Here is a 17,361-nt window from a genome sequence, read left to right on the forward strand (position 1 = left end):
ACTGGCAGCTATTGGACTCCCATCTCCAAAATAAAATCCTTATGGTCCAGAAACAGAAGTGCAAAAAAACCCCACAACCACAAAGGCATTCCAAGAAAATACAGGAGACTTTAATAGTCTCAGGATGAGGAAGGCTTTTCTCAGCATGATACAAATGCAGAAGCCATTAAAAATAAAGTTTATAAATCTAATTCAATTACAAATTGCAACATTTTGCATAGATACAACCTTTTAAGTCCAAAGATGTGTGACAAACTGGGGAAACTTTGTAAACATATGCTCGGCAATGAGCCGACTCCCCTAACAAAGCACTCTGGTAAATTAGCGAGGTGAAAGCTGCCGATCTCGTAGAAAGTCCGTCAAGCAGCCTGGATGTGTGCAAAAGGAAACGGGAATAGCTATTTGTTGAAAGATGCTGAACTTCACCCATAATCAGAGAAAAGCAAGTGCGTGCTCCCTGGAGGTAGCAGTCTTCCCCTACAGGGACACTAGGAAGTCTCAAAAAGGGTCAGGAGGGGAGGGGTAGAGAGACAGGCACCCCCAGTTACATCTCCAAATGGGAGTGTGCAGTTTGGGTGGGGACATTGCCCATCAGCCTCACAAAGGCAGGTGTCCGGCCAGCCCTGCATCCCTGCTGGGATCCCTCCCTTGGGAACAGCCACGTGAGTGCCACCAAGGGCAGCCATGATTTCGCATCACTGCGTTGCTCCTCACCGCAAAGCTAGAGACAGCCTGAACCTGTGTCCACGCAAGGCCACCCCTTAGTGAGGCTGGACCCTCTGCAGCCTTGGGCATGGGGCACCAGCATCCTGGACTGGCGCAGAGCCATCTCTTTGATATTCAAAGTGAACCCACAGCCCCTCTGACTCCTCTATGCTGTCTGGTCCTGGTGGTGGTCTCTGCACATGGGAACTGGGGGTGGGGAGACCTTGTTTCCACCATTTACCCTTGGCTCTGCTTGAAATTTTTTAAACCAGGAAGCCATATTAAAGATGACAAAGTGTGCTGTATTCTTTAGGGAAGAGAGAGTCAGGAGAGAGGCGGGAGGGCCCTGCAGAATGTGCCAGAGTCAAGGGAACGTCCAGCAGATCCAGTGGGCTTGCGGCCAAGGACACAAGGCTTCAAGGTCAGGCAGGGGCCTGATCTGGTGCCTACAGCTGTAGGCGGAGAGTGCAGACCCCCACCTCCAGGGGTGAAAGTGGAGCCAGGGAAAGAGAGAGATGGAACCGGGGTTGCCTGTCCCCAGCCCCGGGGCCAGTGGCCCTTTGAAGCCCTTAGGCTCCGCAGCCTCCAGGTGAGGTCGGGGCTGGGACCAGCCTCCTCCTGGGCCTCATAGCCCACTCTCGAGGACTCGGGCCGGGAGTCTGGCCGAGCCCGCAGGAGTGAGCCTCTGGCAGCCCAGCCACCTTATCTTCCACGAGGGAGGGGGGGTCCTGGGGTACTGTGACTGTCCCCTTGCCTTTGGATTTTTGCATTTAGCCGCTAGCGTCAGGGCATTAGAAGCTTCCAGCCTGACCACTGGGCACAGTGCGGCTCGCAGAAGGTGGCCTTAGCACGTAACTCAGGACGCGGGGGTGCCCGACTCACGCCCCGCGGAGTGACCATGCAGGTTCTTCCCTTCCCTGCGGCCAGTCTGGGCCTTGCACGCCCCTGCCGGTGACCAGAAGCCAAAGGCCAGCTGCAGCCAGGCGCTGGGCCTTCCTAGAGGTGAGGCCAGGAGACACCTCCTTGTTCACACCCCCAGTACGGCTGCCCAGGCCTGCAGGGGCCTGTCCGGCTGGGAGAGGACAGGAACCACGCTTGTCTGCAGGCCCTGGTCCCACTGGCCCCCAGCTCGGGAGCCCGCTGTGGGCTTGTCTGCTGCTGGAGCAGCTGGGGGACTGGAGACAGTGGCCCGGGCAGAGCCTTCCCCACCGGCCTCGCTCCCCGTCAGAGGCCTGGAGGCCCCCTGGCCACTCTCCCAGGCTTGCTGGCCTCCTGGAGACCCAGTCCTCGGACTCAGCCTCAGGGCTGAAGGTAATTATCGCAGACAGTGGGGGCCAGAGCCCACACAGCGGGAGCGGCACTGAGTCCACGTTTAATTACTCGCCCAGCTGAGAGCTGGCAGCCCAAGCGGGGCACCACTCTGCTGTGGGAGGGGGGCCATCAGTCCTTCCAGGACCTGGCTGGGGAGCGGCGGCAGGAGCCCCAGGATGGGTAAACCTGAGGGGTGAGGGTGGGCTGGGAGTGACTGTGAGGCGGTGTCCCCTAGGCGGTCCCTGAGCCTCCCACCTTAAAGCCTAGTGTCTGCCCGCATCCCTCCCAGAAGTGACCCCTGCACAGGGGATTCCCGAGTGGGGAAGACAGCATCCATGCCCCCAGTGTCCCCTCACATCATGCCCCTACTGCCCCTCCCCCACAGCATGCCCCCCACTGCCCCTCCCCCACTGTCCCCCCACATCATGCCTCTACTACCCCTCCCCCCACAACCCATCCCCCATTGCCCCCCCCCCCTCCCTGCCCCCACCGGCCGCTCCCCCCCACATCCCTGCCCCCCCATGCTCCTGGCTATGGGACAGAGTAGGACAGTGAGGAGCTAGAAGAACGTCCAGTCAGGAAGCCCTGTTGCTCTCTTGCACCCTCAGGCTGGAACACAGAGCCCATCGCTGCTGAGAGCCCCCACCCACTGCACCCCGACGCTTGCCCACAGCCCTGCTGCTCCCCTGGCAGACCAGGCAGGGGACCATCTCCCGCCCCAGGGGGTCTTCTCTCAGGGCGGCCCTCAGAGAGCAAGGGCTGCTTCTGCTCACCTTCCACAGCCTGCTCACGGCCTCAGCCCTTCCCACGCAGGTGCAGGGGCAGCTGAGATACCCTACGTCCCCTCTACGGTCAGGAAGACAGAATCTGATCTTTGACTGAAGAGTGGCTGAGACGTGTTCTCTTGGAGCTCTAATCAAAGACCTCCTAAGATATTGAAGTGTCACGTTTTATTAAGCAAAATAACTTTTTATTTTGATTCACATAATGGAATGTTCTGTGTCATGTCCCTGACTTATATTTTATTTTTATATATTTTATATATTTGTATTTATTTTAACACTCTACGTTTATTTCTTCGGTGTATTTTGACTCACGCACATGGGCTCTTTGTACAGTTTTAAAAATTTAAGGAAAGCCGACATATTTTTAAAACGTGTTACAACAGCATTTGTAGATACTATTATGTGTAACCTACCTGTGAGCCCACCCCACACCTGGGGCCTGGGGCCCAGCACGTCCTTTGACCCTGTCACCTGCCGGCCCTGCCCGCTCCCTGCCCCAAATCACGCGTCCTGCTTTACAATTTCCACACACGCCGTAGAGCCTTCGTTCAGGGTGGGCTGCATACCAAAAGCGTACGCCCCGCAGAGCTCTTCCCCCTGCTTCCGTGGCTCAAACACGGAAGCATTTGAACAAAACGTAGCAAGGTTTTGTGGCCTCAAACTGGACCCAAATGAAATGAGGCAGAAATCCAAGTTCTTGCGAGGAAAGATAAGTGACTGCAGCCTCCCAGAGGCAGGCAGAACCAAAAGGACCCACTCCCAGGTATCAGAACGAGATGTACGCGTGCTTGCCGCCTTCCTTTGCAGTAAACTGGAGTTTTCAGACTCTTCCGGAATTGTGCTAGTGCTGAGCCGGGTGTGAGAATCCCACCCAGAAACCACATGCCAGGGGAATCCGTTTTGATTAAGGTTTTTGCTCTTAGGTCAAATGCTGTGAGGAGGAAAAGAAAAGAAAAATACTCTATCTTGACATGTTTTCTTTCTTTCTTTTTTTTTTTTTTTAAAGATTTTATTTATTTATTTGACAGAGAGAGACACAGGGAGAGCGGGAACACAAGCAGGGGGAGTGGGAGAGGGGGAAGCAGGCTCCCCGCTGAGCAGGGAGCCCGATGCGGGGCTTGATCCCAGGACCCTGGGATCATGACCCGAGCCGAAGGCAGACGCTTAACGACTAAGCCACCCAGGTGCCCCAACATGTTTTCTTTCTTAATATGTTTCTTACTAAAATGCAACCTTAAAAAAATAAATAAATGCAACCTTATTTCTCTCATTATTCTGTTATAGAATTAAAATACACAATACGTATATAATTTTAATAATTTCTTACATCAAATCATCTGGTAGATTAATTTTACCATCTACCCATCAAATCTATAACACTCATTACAGTTTATTAGACCATTTAATTTTTAGCCACAATCATGAAACTCCATGCATCCAAAAGTAAAGTCTCACCACAAAGCAAAAACTTCCATTTCTGGCTCTGATGAATAGCAAATATCAGACAAAAACCTGCACCAAAAACAACTCTAAAAGTTCGATTTAAAAGCACATAGCAGGGGTGCCTGGGTGGCTCAGTAGGTTGGGCATCTGCCTTCGGCTCAGGTCATGATCTCAGGGTCCTGGGATCGAGTCCCGCATCCGGCTCCCTGCTCAGCACAGGGTCTGCTTCTCCCTCTGCCCCTTCTGCCCCTCAACCCCCACTCAAGCTCTCTCTCTCTCTCAAATAAATAAATAAAATCTTAAAAAAAAAAAGCATATAGCAGATTGAAGGCATCAGCGAGCAACTGAGGCAGCCAGGACTTGAGGGGCTGAGGTCCTGGCCGGAGGGATTCACACTGAAGGAGCCCTGCATTCTCAGCCCCTTTCCCCACTGGGGAAATCTGGTTCTGGGCCTGGCGGCCAAGCAGGGATGTGGCAGCTCAAAGCTTCCAGCATTCTCACAGCTACCAGCCAACCGTCTGCACCTCTATTCCCCTCGGGGTATTTGCCTGGTTCTGAGCGGTCTGGGGGAGGGGCTAGGAAGCCAAGCGAGAAAGTGGCAGCTGACGGCCTACAAAGCCAAGCAGGATGTTTAGCAGAGGGAAGCTGGAGCCTGGCGTTGCAGGGACAGCGCCTGGGAAATATCCAGACCTTCAGCCCAGGCCACTGCGTGTGACTCTCCAGCGGACTCGGGGCAAACATTGCCCCCACCCTGTATGGTTTCCCTACACAATGTCGAACATTCACTCAGAAATGACCAGCCATGACAGGAGACAGGAACAAAAGTCAAACAAAAAAAATAGAGGGGCACCTGGGTGGCTCAGTCGGTTTGGGCGTCCTACCGTTGGTTTCATGATCTCAGGGTCATGGGATCAAGCCCCTCATCAGGCTCCACGCTCAGTGCAGAGTCTGCTTGGGTTTCCTTCTCCCACTTCCTCTGCCCCCCAATAAATAAATAAAATATTTTTTATTTTTTTAAAGATTTTTGTTATTTATTTGGGATAGAGCGTGCTCGCATGAGCAGGGAGGTGGACAGAGGGAGAAGGGCAGAGGGAGAGAAGAAGAAGCAGACTCCCTGCTGAGCAAGGAGCCCGATGAAGGACTGGATCCCAGGACCCCAGCATCATGACCCGAGCAGAAGGCAGATGCTTAACTGACTGAGCCACCCAGGTGCCCCAATAAAATCTTTCTTTAAAAAATAGAAAAAATAGGGCGCCTGGGTGGCTCAGTTGGTTAAGCGACTGCCTTCGGCTCAGGTCATGATCCTGGAGTCCCGGGATCGAGTCCCGCATCGGGCTCCCTGCTCAGCGGGGAGTCTGCTTCTCCCTCTGACCCTCCTCCCTCTCATGCTCTCTGTCTCTCATTCTCTCTCTCGCAAATAAATAAAATCTTAAAAAAAAAATTTAAAAATAAAAGAAACAGATTCACAGGTGGTCCAGATTATTGGTGCTATCAGACATGGATTTTTAAATAATTATGATTAAAACATTCAAGAAATAAATGACAGGATGGAGAATTCTACCAGAGGCCTGGACGCTATGAAAACAATAATGAGATGGAAATTCTAGAATTAAAAATAAAGTAACTGACATTAAGAGTTTGATGGATATGCCCAGTAGCTGGTTCTCCCTGGACGGACGACACATGAAGGAGAGGCTCTCAGCCGCAAGCTGAAGGAGTCAGCACCCACAGCCCCTACTCCTGGAGAGGCGAGCTCCTAGCTCGGTCCCACAGCTACGCCAGTAAAGGGGTTCCCGTGGCCCGCTGGGGCTGCATGCCCACCCCACTTCCTCGTCTACCCCCTCTCACTGCACACTCTGGTCCTCACCTTGGGGTCTGCTGCTGGGACTCCCTACAGAGCAGGAGTGTCCCTGCATCAGGGCGTCCTCACTCCGGGTAGGGTGGGGTGAGGGCTGGCCCCTGCAAGGCTGCAGGCAAGGTGGGGATACCAGGGTCTGGACAGGCCTGGCTTGTGGGAAGGAAGGCAGCTTCAGGAAGAGGGGGCACCACTGGGTGGGGAAGGAGGAGCCCTGCCTTCCCCAGAAGACCCACGGCCTCCCCTTATGTGGGGTCAGAGCCCCCCCACCTCCCAGAGACCATTCCAGAGGACAGCGGTGTTCCCTCGGATCCTGGGACCCAGGGTAGGCAGATGGCGGGGGGGCCTTCCCTCCTGCCCCCCTTCTTCCCGACCTGCCCTCTGGCTCCTGTCCCTGCCCAGCAGAGAGTGGCCACCCCAAAACACAAATAGCTCCCTGTGGCCCTCGGGCCGTGGCACAAACCTGAGCCGAGGAGGCCCCCCGAATGCACCCTCTCCCCTCCAGCCTCATTCCCACTCTTGAAGCTCTGGGCCACCACCCTGCACTCCGGGCTTGTGTGCCCACTGTTGGCTGCCAGCTCCCCCATCCCAGCTTGAAGGCCGCAACCCCAGGAGCACGTGCTGACCTCCCCGCCGCCCCCGCTCTACCCCTGCTGTTTGCCCTGGTAGCCCCTGGAGGAGCCCTGCTGTCACCCACTCGTCACGCTTTATCTACCAGCAGTTAAACCCTGACCGAGGGTGCAGCTGGGTGAGGAGGGGCTGAAGCCGGGGGCAGCTGAGGGGCCCTGCCTGCACCAGGGCTGGGTCATTCTCTTCGCCTTCCTCCGCAGACCCCAGGCACTGGAGCAGGTCCTCTCTGCACACACTCTGCTCTGGGGCGCCTTCCAGTCTTGGAGCAACAGAGATTTCCCGCGGGACAAGCTCAGAAATGTATCCCTGCAGGCGAAGGAGTCTGAGCACAAAGAGGCGTCCCTTGAGGACAGCCGTCCACCGGAGAAAGAGGGACTGGACGTCCAGCCTGGTCTGGCCAGCGGTGGACGCCGCACAGACACGCGTCCTGCTGTCCCAGAGGACGGTGCCAATGGGGACTCATGATCCACCCAGCAGCTTGTGATCTGAGGCGAGTCACGTGGCTTCTCTGTGACTCAGTTTCCTTACCTTGCTATCAGAAAGACTGGGGCCCAGGCAGAGGGAGGGAGGGAGGGAGGGGGCGGGAGGAGCTGAAACAGTCCCCACCTGGCAGGGTTGGCAACCGCAGGGGCGAAGAGCTGCAGGGGCGAAGAGGAGCTTTGGGAGACCCAATGTGGGGGTGGGGGGAGGGGGGAGGTGCGACCAACTGGCCCCGGGAAGTGGGGACAGATGAGAGTTTTATTTTTTTAAAGATTTTATATATTATTTATTTGACAGAGAGAGAGAGAACGGGGGGAGCAGAGGAAGAGGGAGAAGCAGACTCCCGCCGAGCAGGGAGCCCGACGCGGGGCTCAATCCCAGGACCCCGGGATCATGACCTGAGCCGGAGGCAGACGCTTAACGACTGAGCCACCCAGGGGCCCCCGGATGAGATTTTTAAATGTGTGCTTTCTTTTCCTATGAGAGCGGGGCCACAGAGCCATATTTTGAGATGCACCCCAGCCATCTCGGAGGGACCCCAGGGACAACAGTCGCCTTCTTGTCTTCTGAGTTCCCAAAGCCACAGCAGAGACCCTGGTCCCAAAGCCAACGTGCTTGTCCTTTTCAGCCCAGGACTGGGCTCACAGCTTTCCCCTGGAGTGGGGAGGGGGGAGAATTGGGGTGTGGACAGCATGAAGGCCCCCCGGGGGGGTCACCAGGGAAGGAGAGGCACTGCGGCACCCCGCCAGTGTCAGAGAGTTGAGGTGTCAGGGAACCTGCCTGGAAAGCTTTGTGCTAAGCCCTTGGGCCAGTCTGCTCCTGCAGAACTCCTCGCGGCCTTACCCATCTGTGAGCCCCTGACTCTCCCACGATGGGACCGGGACTGTGTCAGCTCGGCCTGGATGCTCTGGGGCAGAGAGCCAGAGGATGGGGTTCCCGGAACATGCCCGTTGTGCTGGCATGGTGTGCCCCCTCCCCCAGTCCTGGGCAACTTAGAAGAGCCAAAGAGCACAGATGGGAGAAAGCAAGAAGGGGGTCAGGCCAGCAAGGAGGCTCCAGATGCTGGGGCCAGGGAGGTCTGGGAGCTGTGGGGAGAGGAGGGGGCCGGGGAGGGGAGGATGGAGGTGGCTAAGGCCAGGATGGTAGGAGGGGCAGGATTTCACTGGCTTCGCTTGTTTCTCAGGATGGGGAGCCTGCAGTAAGGACCTGTCCGTAGAGAGGTGCAGACAGTGGGAAGGATGACGGGCTCAGTGGGAGAGTGGCAGGGAGGCAGGGCCTGGGCTCAGGAGCCCCAGGCAGGAGGGAGGGACACTTCCAAGCCTGAGCACCACTGTATGCCCCTGTGAAGCCCCGGCCCTGCCTTATCTCCCGTGGGCGGGCGGCATATAACACTTATAAGTGGGCTGGGCTGGGGAAGTTTCTATGACCCTGATGGGGGACAAGGCGCCCAGCAGCTGGGCTGGCCTGGCTCCTCACAGCCCTGGAGCAGTGGGCTCTAGGCTTCTCCTTCTCAGCCCCCAGGCCTACAAGTAGGGGGCTCACACTCACACCCTGCGCTGGGGGAATCCATCCGCTAAAGGGCCTGGGCCGTCCCACACAGGACCCCCGGCTCCAGGCAAGCAGGGACCTCCCCTGATGGGTGGGCAGGAGCAGACAGCTCGTCCTTCAGGGACTGGACCAGGTGGTGAGCAAAGGAGTCTGGGCAAATGCAGGAGGAGCAGTATTGACCCTATTCTGTCCCACAAGGAAAGGAGGACCTCCCCCTCCCCCTGCCCAGCTGATAACAGATGGTACAAAAAAAGAGAAGTTAGCCATCCCACTTATGAATATAGATGGAAGTAGGGTAATTAGCATCAAGATTGGAAAAGAAGAATTACAAAGCCACCTCTTTCTGAGGACGATATGCTTGACTACCTGGACAATCTGAGACACTCTAGTAAAAACTACTGGAATCAATAGAATAATCTGGTGAATTGGCAAGAAGAGAAGCTTATGGAATGATCAATCTTTTATTTTTTTTTTCTATTCCAATAATGAGCTTTTAAACGAGAAAATATGTCCCATATGTTACAGTGACACAGAAATATAAAATAGTTAAGGAGACCACTAAGGACGGCCCAGGTCCTAAACGAAGAAAGCTCTACAGTCTTGCAGAACAGTGCAGAGCGAGATCTGAGCAAAGGAAAGCAATGCTAGTTAGTTGCACAGAAGATCTTGGCAGGGGCTAGAAAGATCTTCAGACGCTTGTGAGAGAATAAATGCCCAGAACAGCTGAGAAAAGAGCAAAAGGGGATAAAGCAAAAAGATACAAAGGATGGAGCAAAAAGATACAAAAGGGCAAGGGAGCGTCTGCCTTCCCAGATATTAAGCCAACCTCTAAAGCTACTGTGTAACCCAGTAAATGTGGAACTGATTTAAGAAGAGACAAACAAGTCCCCAGACCCCAGTAGAAGTTCTAGAAATCATCACCATTGTACGGGAGAATTTGGCCAAGGACAGCAGAGGAGGGAAGATTCTGTTTAATAAGTGGTGCTGAGGCAACGAGACTACCGTCGGCAGGAAAATGTCCCATAGCACGGCAGCGCCCAAACCAGACTGATTCAATCACTAAGTGCAGAAATCAAAAGAATTGGGGAAAAAAAGAAAACAGATCACATATGGAATCCAGGGTTGAGAAAAACCTCTTAACCCAAGCTAGTTCCCCTAAAATTATAAAGAAAAGATAGACATAGTTCACTCCATAGAAATATTAAATTTTGTGTGGAAAAGGAAACCGTAAACAAGCTCAATGCAAACATGGTAAATTGGAGAGGGGGACACCCGGCTGGCTCAGTTGGTGGAGTGTGCAACTCTTGATCTCAGGGTTGTGAGTTCGAGCCCCATGTTGGGGGAAGAGATTGCTTTAAAAAAATGGTAAATTTGGGAAAACGTATATATTTGTAAAGCAGACAACAGACAAATAATGATTATCTATAATATAGAAAAGGCTTTTGGTAAGTGACAAGAAACAAATATTTTAAGTTTTTATTTATTTGAATCACATAGACACCCAACATGGGACTTGAACTCACAACCCCGAGATCAAGCGTCACACACTCTTCCAACTGAACCTGCCAGGCACCATGACTGAAACAATTTTTTTTTAAAGATTTTATTTATTTATTTGACAGAGAGACAGAGAGAGTGAGCACAAGTAGGCAAAGCGGCAGGCGGCGGGAGAGGGAGAAGCAGGCTTCCCGCCGAGCAGGGAGCCTGACGCGGGACTCGATCCCCGGACGCTGGGATCATGACCTGAGCCGAAGGCAGACGCTTAACCGACAGAGCCAGGTGCCCCCAGAAACAAATTTTTGAAGACCAGTAGAAAGATGGACAAAGGATATAAATAGGCAAATCACAGACGAGCAAAGACAATGGGTCACCACACACACGCATGCACTACCTGTGGGGGAAATGCCAAGTAAAGCACCAGGGACACAGGGCTCCACCCTCAGGCTGTCAGACATTGGAAACGGGCTAGTGTCTAGTGTTCCTGGGGGTGTGAGAGATCAGGGACCCTCCTGTGCTGTTGGACGAAATGAGAGTTGTTGCAGTGCCTTGCAAAACCATCTGTCAACCACAAATAACATCAAAAAGACAAATGGATATCACTCCCCTGATTGAGAATTTCTGCCATAAAAATAAAACCTCCATTGCAGAAAAAATGTTCGCAGATGCCTAGTGTAGCCTCCTTTTCGTGGCACAAGGGCAAAAACTCTGGTCCACAGAGGGAATGCCAACACAGGCAAACATTTCCTTTTGTTCATTAATGCACTCAACAATTGCATGCTGAGCTATGCGCGTGATGCTGTTTTAAGATCCGAAACCATGGCAGGAAACAAATCAAAGCTCTAGCCCCTACAGAAGTTTTATTCTAGTAAAAAAGACAAAAAAATAAACAAAAAATATATTTAAATGTTAGGTAGTAGTAAGTACTAAGATCAAAAAAAATAACTAAGGAGAGAAAAAGAAATGAAGAAAGCAATTCCATCCTCAACAGCATCTCAACGAATTAAATATTTATGGGGCACCTGGCTGGCTCTGTCAGTCCAACTCTTCATTTCTGCTTAGGTCATAACCTCAGGGTCGTGAGGTCAGCCCCACTTCAGGCTCTGCACTCAGTGGGGAGTCTGCTCAGGATTCTCTCTCCCTCTCCCTTTGCCCCTCCCCCCTCCATGAGGGCATACACACCACTCTCTCTCTCTAAAAAAAAAAAAGAATTAAATATTTAGGAACAAATCTACCCAAGTTGGTGAAAGCCTTGAATGCTGAAAACTACAAAACAACGGCTGAAAAGAATTTCAGAGGACCTACACAAACAGAAAGACATCTGTGCTCATGGATGAGAAGACTCAACACCATAAAGGGTCAATACCCTAAGCAATCTACAGATTCAACAGGATCTCCAGGCAAATTCCAAAAGCCTTTCCCACATAAATAGAAAGGCCAATCCTCAAATTCATGTGGAATTGCAAGGGGTCCTAAGTAGCCTAAATAGTCTTGAAAAAGAATAAAGTTGGAGGACTCCCGCTTCCCAATTTTGAAACTTACTGCAAAGCTCCAGTAATTAGATGGATGTATGGACCAATGGAATAGCATGGATAGCCCAGAAGTAAACCTTCACACATATGGTCAATCGGTTTTTGACAAAAGTAGCAAGACCACTCAGTGGGGAAAGGACAGCCTTTTCAACAAATGGTGCTGGGAAAACCGGATACTGACAAGCAAAAGAATGAAGCTGGACCCTTACCTCATGTCATAATCAAAAATTAACTCATGGGGCGCCTGGCTGGCTCAGCATGTGACTCTGGATCTTGGGGTCATGAGTCCAAGCCCTGTGTTGGGCATAGAGCTTACTTTAAAAATAATTACTTAATTAACTAATTAACTCAAAATGAATCAAAGACCTAAATTTAAGAACTAAAACTGTAAAATTCAGAATAAAATATAGAGTAAAGCCTCCATTACCTTGGATTTGGCAATGGTTTCTTAAGTATGATACCAAAAGCACAGGAAACAAAAGAAAAAATGCAAATTGGACTTCATCAAAATTAGAAAACTTTCTGAATCAAAGGACGAGGCAACCCACAGACTGGGACAAAGTATTTGTGAATCATACATCAGATAAGGGATTAATATGCAGAGTACATAAAGAACTTCTACAACTCAACAGCAGCAACAAAACAAACTATTCTACTAAAAAATAAGCAAAACAAGGGTGACTGGGTGGCACAGTTGGTTGAGCATCTGACTCTTGATCTCAGCTCAGGTCTTGATCTCAGGGTTGTGAGTTCAAGCCCCACGTTGGGTTCCGCGCTGGGCGTGGAGCCTACTTAAAAAAAAAAGAAAAAACATTTCTCCAAAGAAGACATACAGGTGGTCAACGAGCACATGAAAATATGCTCACCATCATTAGTCACTGGGGAAATGCAAGTCAAACCGCAATGAATCATCACTATGCACCCACAAGTTTGGCCATGATTTAAAAATGGAAAACCACAAATATTGGTGAAGATGTGGAGAAATCATCACGCTGACCCTGAAATTCTCATGGAAATGCAAAAGACCCAAAATAACCAAAACAATCTCTAAAAAGAAAAAGTTAGGGAACTCACACTTCCTGATTTCAAAATGCATACAAAGCTACAGTAATTCAGACAGAGAACAGTCTTCAGTGATGCTGCTGGGGCAACTGATTTCTAGACCCAAAGGAATGAAGTTGAACCACTGCCTCATGACATGCACAAAATTACCTCAAAATGTATCAAAGGGGTGTCTGTGTGGTGCAGTCCATTGAGGGTCCAACTCTTGATTTCAGCTCAGGTCATGATCTTAGGGTCATGAGATCGAGCCCCACGTCGGGCTCTGTGCTGGGCGTGCAGCCTGCTTGGGATTCCCCCTCTCCCTCTGCCCCTCCCCAACCACTCTCTTTCTCTCTCTCTTAAAAAAAAAAAAAAAATCAAAGATCTAAACATAAGGGCCCGAGCCATAAAACTCTAAAAAGAAAACACAAAAGCAAATGTTACCATGATGCCAAGAGCATAAGCAACAACAGAAATAGGTAAATTTGCCTTCCATAAAATTAAAAACATTTATGCTTCAAGGAACACAATCAAGAAAATGAAAAGACAGCCCACAAAATGGGAGACGTTATTTGCAAACCCTCACATCTGATAAGCATCTGACAACCAGAATATATGAAGAACTCTTACAAATGGATAATAGGCAAAAGACAAATAGCCTAATTAAAACATGGGCAAAGGATATGAACAAAACATACAAATGGCCAATATGCACAGGGTAAGATGCTCGATATGATTAGTCGTTAGGGAAATACAAATTAAAACCACGAGGCGTTGCCATTTCGCTCCTACTGGAATGGCTGTCACCCAAAAGACACCCAGTAACAAGTGTTGGCGAGGATGTGGAGACGCCCGGCCCCTCTATGTTACTGCTGGGAATGAACGTGGCGCAGGCATGTTGGAGACAGTTTAAGACTTCCTCAACAATTCAAACAGAGAGCTACCATATGATCCAGAAATTCAGCTTCCAGATATATAACCAAGAGAATGAAAAACATATGTCCACACAAAACATGTACATGTGTGTTCACAGCAGTGCCATTCACAATAGCCCGAAAGAGAAACAACCCAAATGCCCACCGACAGATGAAGGGATAAACAACATGCGGTCTGTCCAGTGGGGAGGGGGAGGGACTGCGCGTGGGGACCCGGTTTCTTTCGGGGATGATGAAATGTTCTGAAGTTAGATCATGGTGATGGGTGATGTTGGCTCAACTCTGTGAACACTAAAAACCACTGAACTGTACCCTTTAAAGGGCTGAATTTTATGGTATGTGAATTATATCTCAGTTTTTTAAGTTTTGTGGAATTACAGGCTTTGCATATAAACAATCTCTTACATGCGACGCCTGGGCGGCTCAGTCAGCGGACTCTTGGTTTCAGCTCAGGTCATGATCTCAGGGTCCTGGGACGGAGCGGAGAATCGAGCCCTGCATCGTATCAGGCTCCCTGCTCAGCCGGGAGCCTGCTTCTTCCTCTCCCTCTCCCACTCCCCCTGCTTGTGCTCTCTCTCGCTCTCTTGCTCTCTCTGTCAAATAAATAAATAAAATCTTAAAAAAATAAAAAAATTAAAAATAAATTTAAAAAACCCAATATCTTACAGATATCTTTCAGTAGAGACCTGTGCCTTCCTTAGATATAAATTATACTTCAATAAAAAGTAAAAGAAAAATACAATTAGCATGCTTACATCCACCAAAAAACAGACAAAGCAATCAGAGTGGTTTTACTGCTGATCACCCCAAACTGGAAACAACCCCCAGGTCTCCCCCAGGAGAGTGGGCAGTCCCTCATGGAAGGCTGCCGAGCAGTAAGAGAACTATGGCTCCATGCAACACGTGGATGAATCTCATGGACAGCTTACCAAGTGAAAAAAGGCTGGATGCAGAAGAGGGCATATTGCTTGAGTGCCTTCAGATGAAGCTCAGAACCAGGCAGAGCTGGTGAGCGACCAGGGGGGGCTGTACCGACTGAATGGGCACAAGGGTGTGGGCCTGGGCTCCGAACTCGGGTGTTTGCATGGGCGTCTACGCACATACACGTTATCTAGCTGTCCACCTCAGATGTGGGCTCCGTGCTGTGTCTAAGTCACACCTCAAGGCAAACACAGGAGATAAAGAATCAGCATGATTTTTAACACATTGCCATCCGTCTAAGTTGAAAACACGCACATGGGGGCGCCTGGGTGGCTCAGTCTGTTAAGCAGCTGTCTTTGGCTCAGGTCATGATCTCAGGGTCCTGGGATCGAGTTCCACATCGGGCTCCCTGCTCAGTGAGGAGCCTGCTCCCCCTTCTCCCTCTGCCGCTCCCCCTGCTCGCTCCCTCCCTCCCTCTCTCTCTCTCTGACAAAAGGATAAATAAAATCTTAAAACACACACACACATACATGAAATAAGCTTAAATAATTGTTTAAACAAATATAAACACTTTACCCTGGCGCAGCCGAGGCCAGGAGGGACCCCGGGGACCGGGCAGGGTGAAGGGATGGAGCAGGAGGTGGACTGTATCAGGATGTGTATCTGGCTCCTGGGAGCTGCCCTCTGCTCTGCGGCCCCTGAGGCCTTGGTGGCTACCTCTCTCCCCTGGCCTGCCCTCCCTCTCCTAACCAGCCACCTCCCCAACTCACGGAGGTCCCAGGTCCCCAGCTCTCCCCTGCCAGGGCCCGGGGAAGGGGCCCGTGAGCCTGCTGTTACCTGCCCCTCTGCAGCCGGCCAGCTCGCTGGGTCCCCCAGGGAGGACGCAGGCAGTTTTCCCCAAGGGCTCCCGAGGGCACCCCTAGACAGTGTCTTGGGCACGTGTAGGCTGGCTTCCGGTGGAGTCCCGCTCCAGAGACCCCAGATTGAGTAGCTTTCAGGAACAATGCAGCAGATGGACCCGAGGGCGGGGCAGAGGGCAGGCTGGGTGTGAGCACCGGCGTGTCCTTGAGGACCCCCGCAGTCCCGGGGGTACTGGAGCCCCTCCAGTTCCTGCTCTCCCTTCCTGCTGCCCGCAAGCTGTCCAGAGACCCCTGGCGGGTCCCCACCTGAACCTGGCCTGCCATCGCCCCGCCCCCGCAGAGACCGAGGCCGCCGCTCCAGGCAGCCCCTCCGCTCGCAATGGCGCCCCCCCGCCCCCCGCCACCCACCCTCCCGGGCTCCGGGGGGCAGCCACCCCCGCGGCCCCAACACAGGCCTGTGCTGGCCCCTCCCAAATCCCAGGCCCCACCAGGTCTCTCTGTTCCCCCAACGCCGGTGCCAGAGCCGAGGTCACCGCCCCGGTGCCCCCCGCCGCGACCGTCCCTGTCCCGCAGATCCGGCCCTGGCCACCTGCTTCGCCACCCGGCCCTCCACACCCGGACGCCCACCAAGGCCTTGACCGCTTACTTGGGGGTGGGGGGAGTCCAGGCCTCGTCCTCGCCCCGGACCAGGGCAGCCGCCCCCCTTTCTCCTCTCTGCACACAGAGCCACCTTCCTAAGCGCCGCCTAAAGCCCCAAGCTTCCCCCTTTCTCCTGGGAGCCCCCGCGACCAGCCCCGCTCCCCCCACCCCGTCCCACACACCCCCTGGTCCGCGCGCAGGGGCAGGGTCTCCCCAGGTGTCCGCTCCCCACCCCCCGGCAGGGCGGGAGCCCGGATTCCACCCGCGCCAGCTGCACTCAAAGGGCGGCGCTTTCCCTCAGCTCCACGATCGGGGTGCGGAGGCGATTTGCTCGGAGGAGCCCCCAGCGCATCCCTAAGAGAGGCGGGTCCTGCGCGGGGTGCTTTGCGGCTCGGGGCCGCCAGATGGCGCGCTGGTCGCGGGGACGAGGCCCGGAGGACTCCTGAGAGGGTCCCCGGGATGCTGAGAGCCCCCCACCCCCACCCCAGATGCGGAGACCCCCGGATGCTGAGGGCCCTCGGGATGCTGAGCGACTCCCCCGGATGCTGAGAACCCCTCACCACCACCCCAGATGTGGAGAGCCCCACCGATGCTGAGTGCCCTTGGGAGGCTGAGTGGGTCCCCTGGACGCTGAGAGCCCCTCCAGGCTGAGGGGATGCTGAGAAACGCCCCCCCCCCCCCCCGCCAAGCAGAGAGCCCTGGATGCTGAGGACATCCTGGGATGGAGAGCAGCCCCGGACTACAGGAGGAAGGGGCCTCCCCATGCAGACACCTGGTTCCTTGCTGTCAGAGCAAGAGTACAGGGCTCACCACCCTGTGACCTGAGGATGACTTGGGACCCAGCCCTCCAGGCCCTGGCTGTCCCAGTTCGCACAGCTGTGGCCCACCCTCCTGGGTGCAGTGCCCACCCCAGCCTGAGCATAAGAACCAAGGTTTGGCTTCAGGGGCCATGGGGGGTGAAAATCACTCATCTCACCATGAACACGGTGCCCCCATGGGGCCAAGGTCTCCCCTCCTCCCTGTTCCTCTGCACAGGTAGGCAGGGCAGCCGGGTGGGTGTGGGGGAGGGCGGCTGCCAAGGGTGGTAGCTCTGTTGCTTCTTGGAAAGCACAGAGAGAGTCTGAGTCAGCTGTTCGTCTCTCTTAAGGATGTGGGGAGCCTCATCACTAAGCAAACCCC

This window comes from Neomonachus schauinslandi, chromosome 9 (assembly GCF_002201575.2).
Source record: "Neomonachus schauinslandi chromosome 9, ASM220157v2, whole genome shotgun sequence".
Lineage (NCBI taxonomy): Eukaryota > Metazoa > Chordata > Mammalia > Carnivora > Phocidae > Neomonachus > Neomonachus schauinslandi.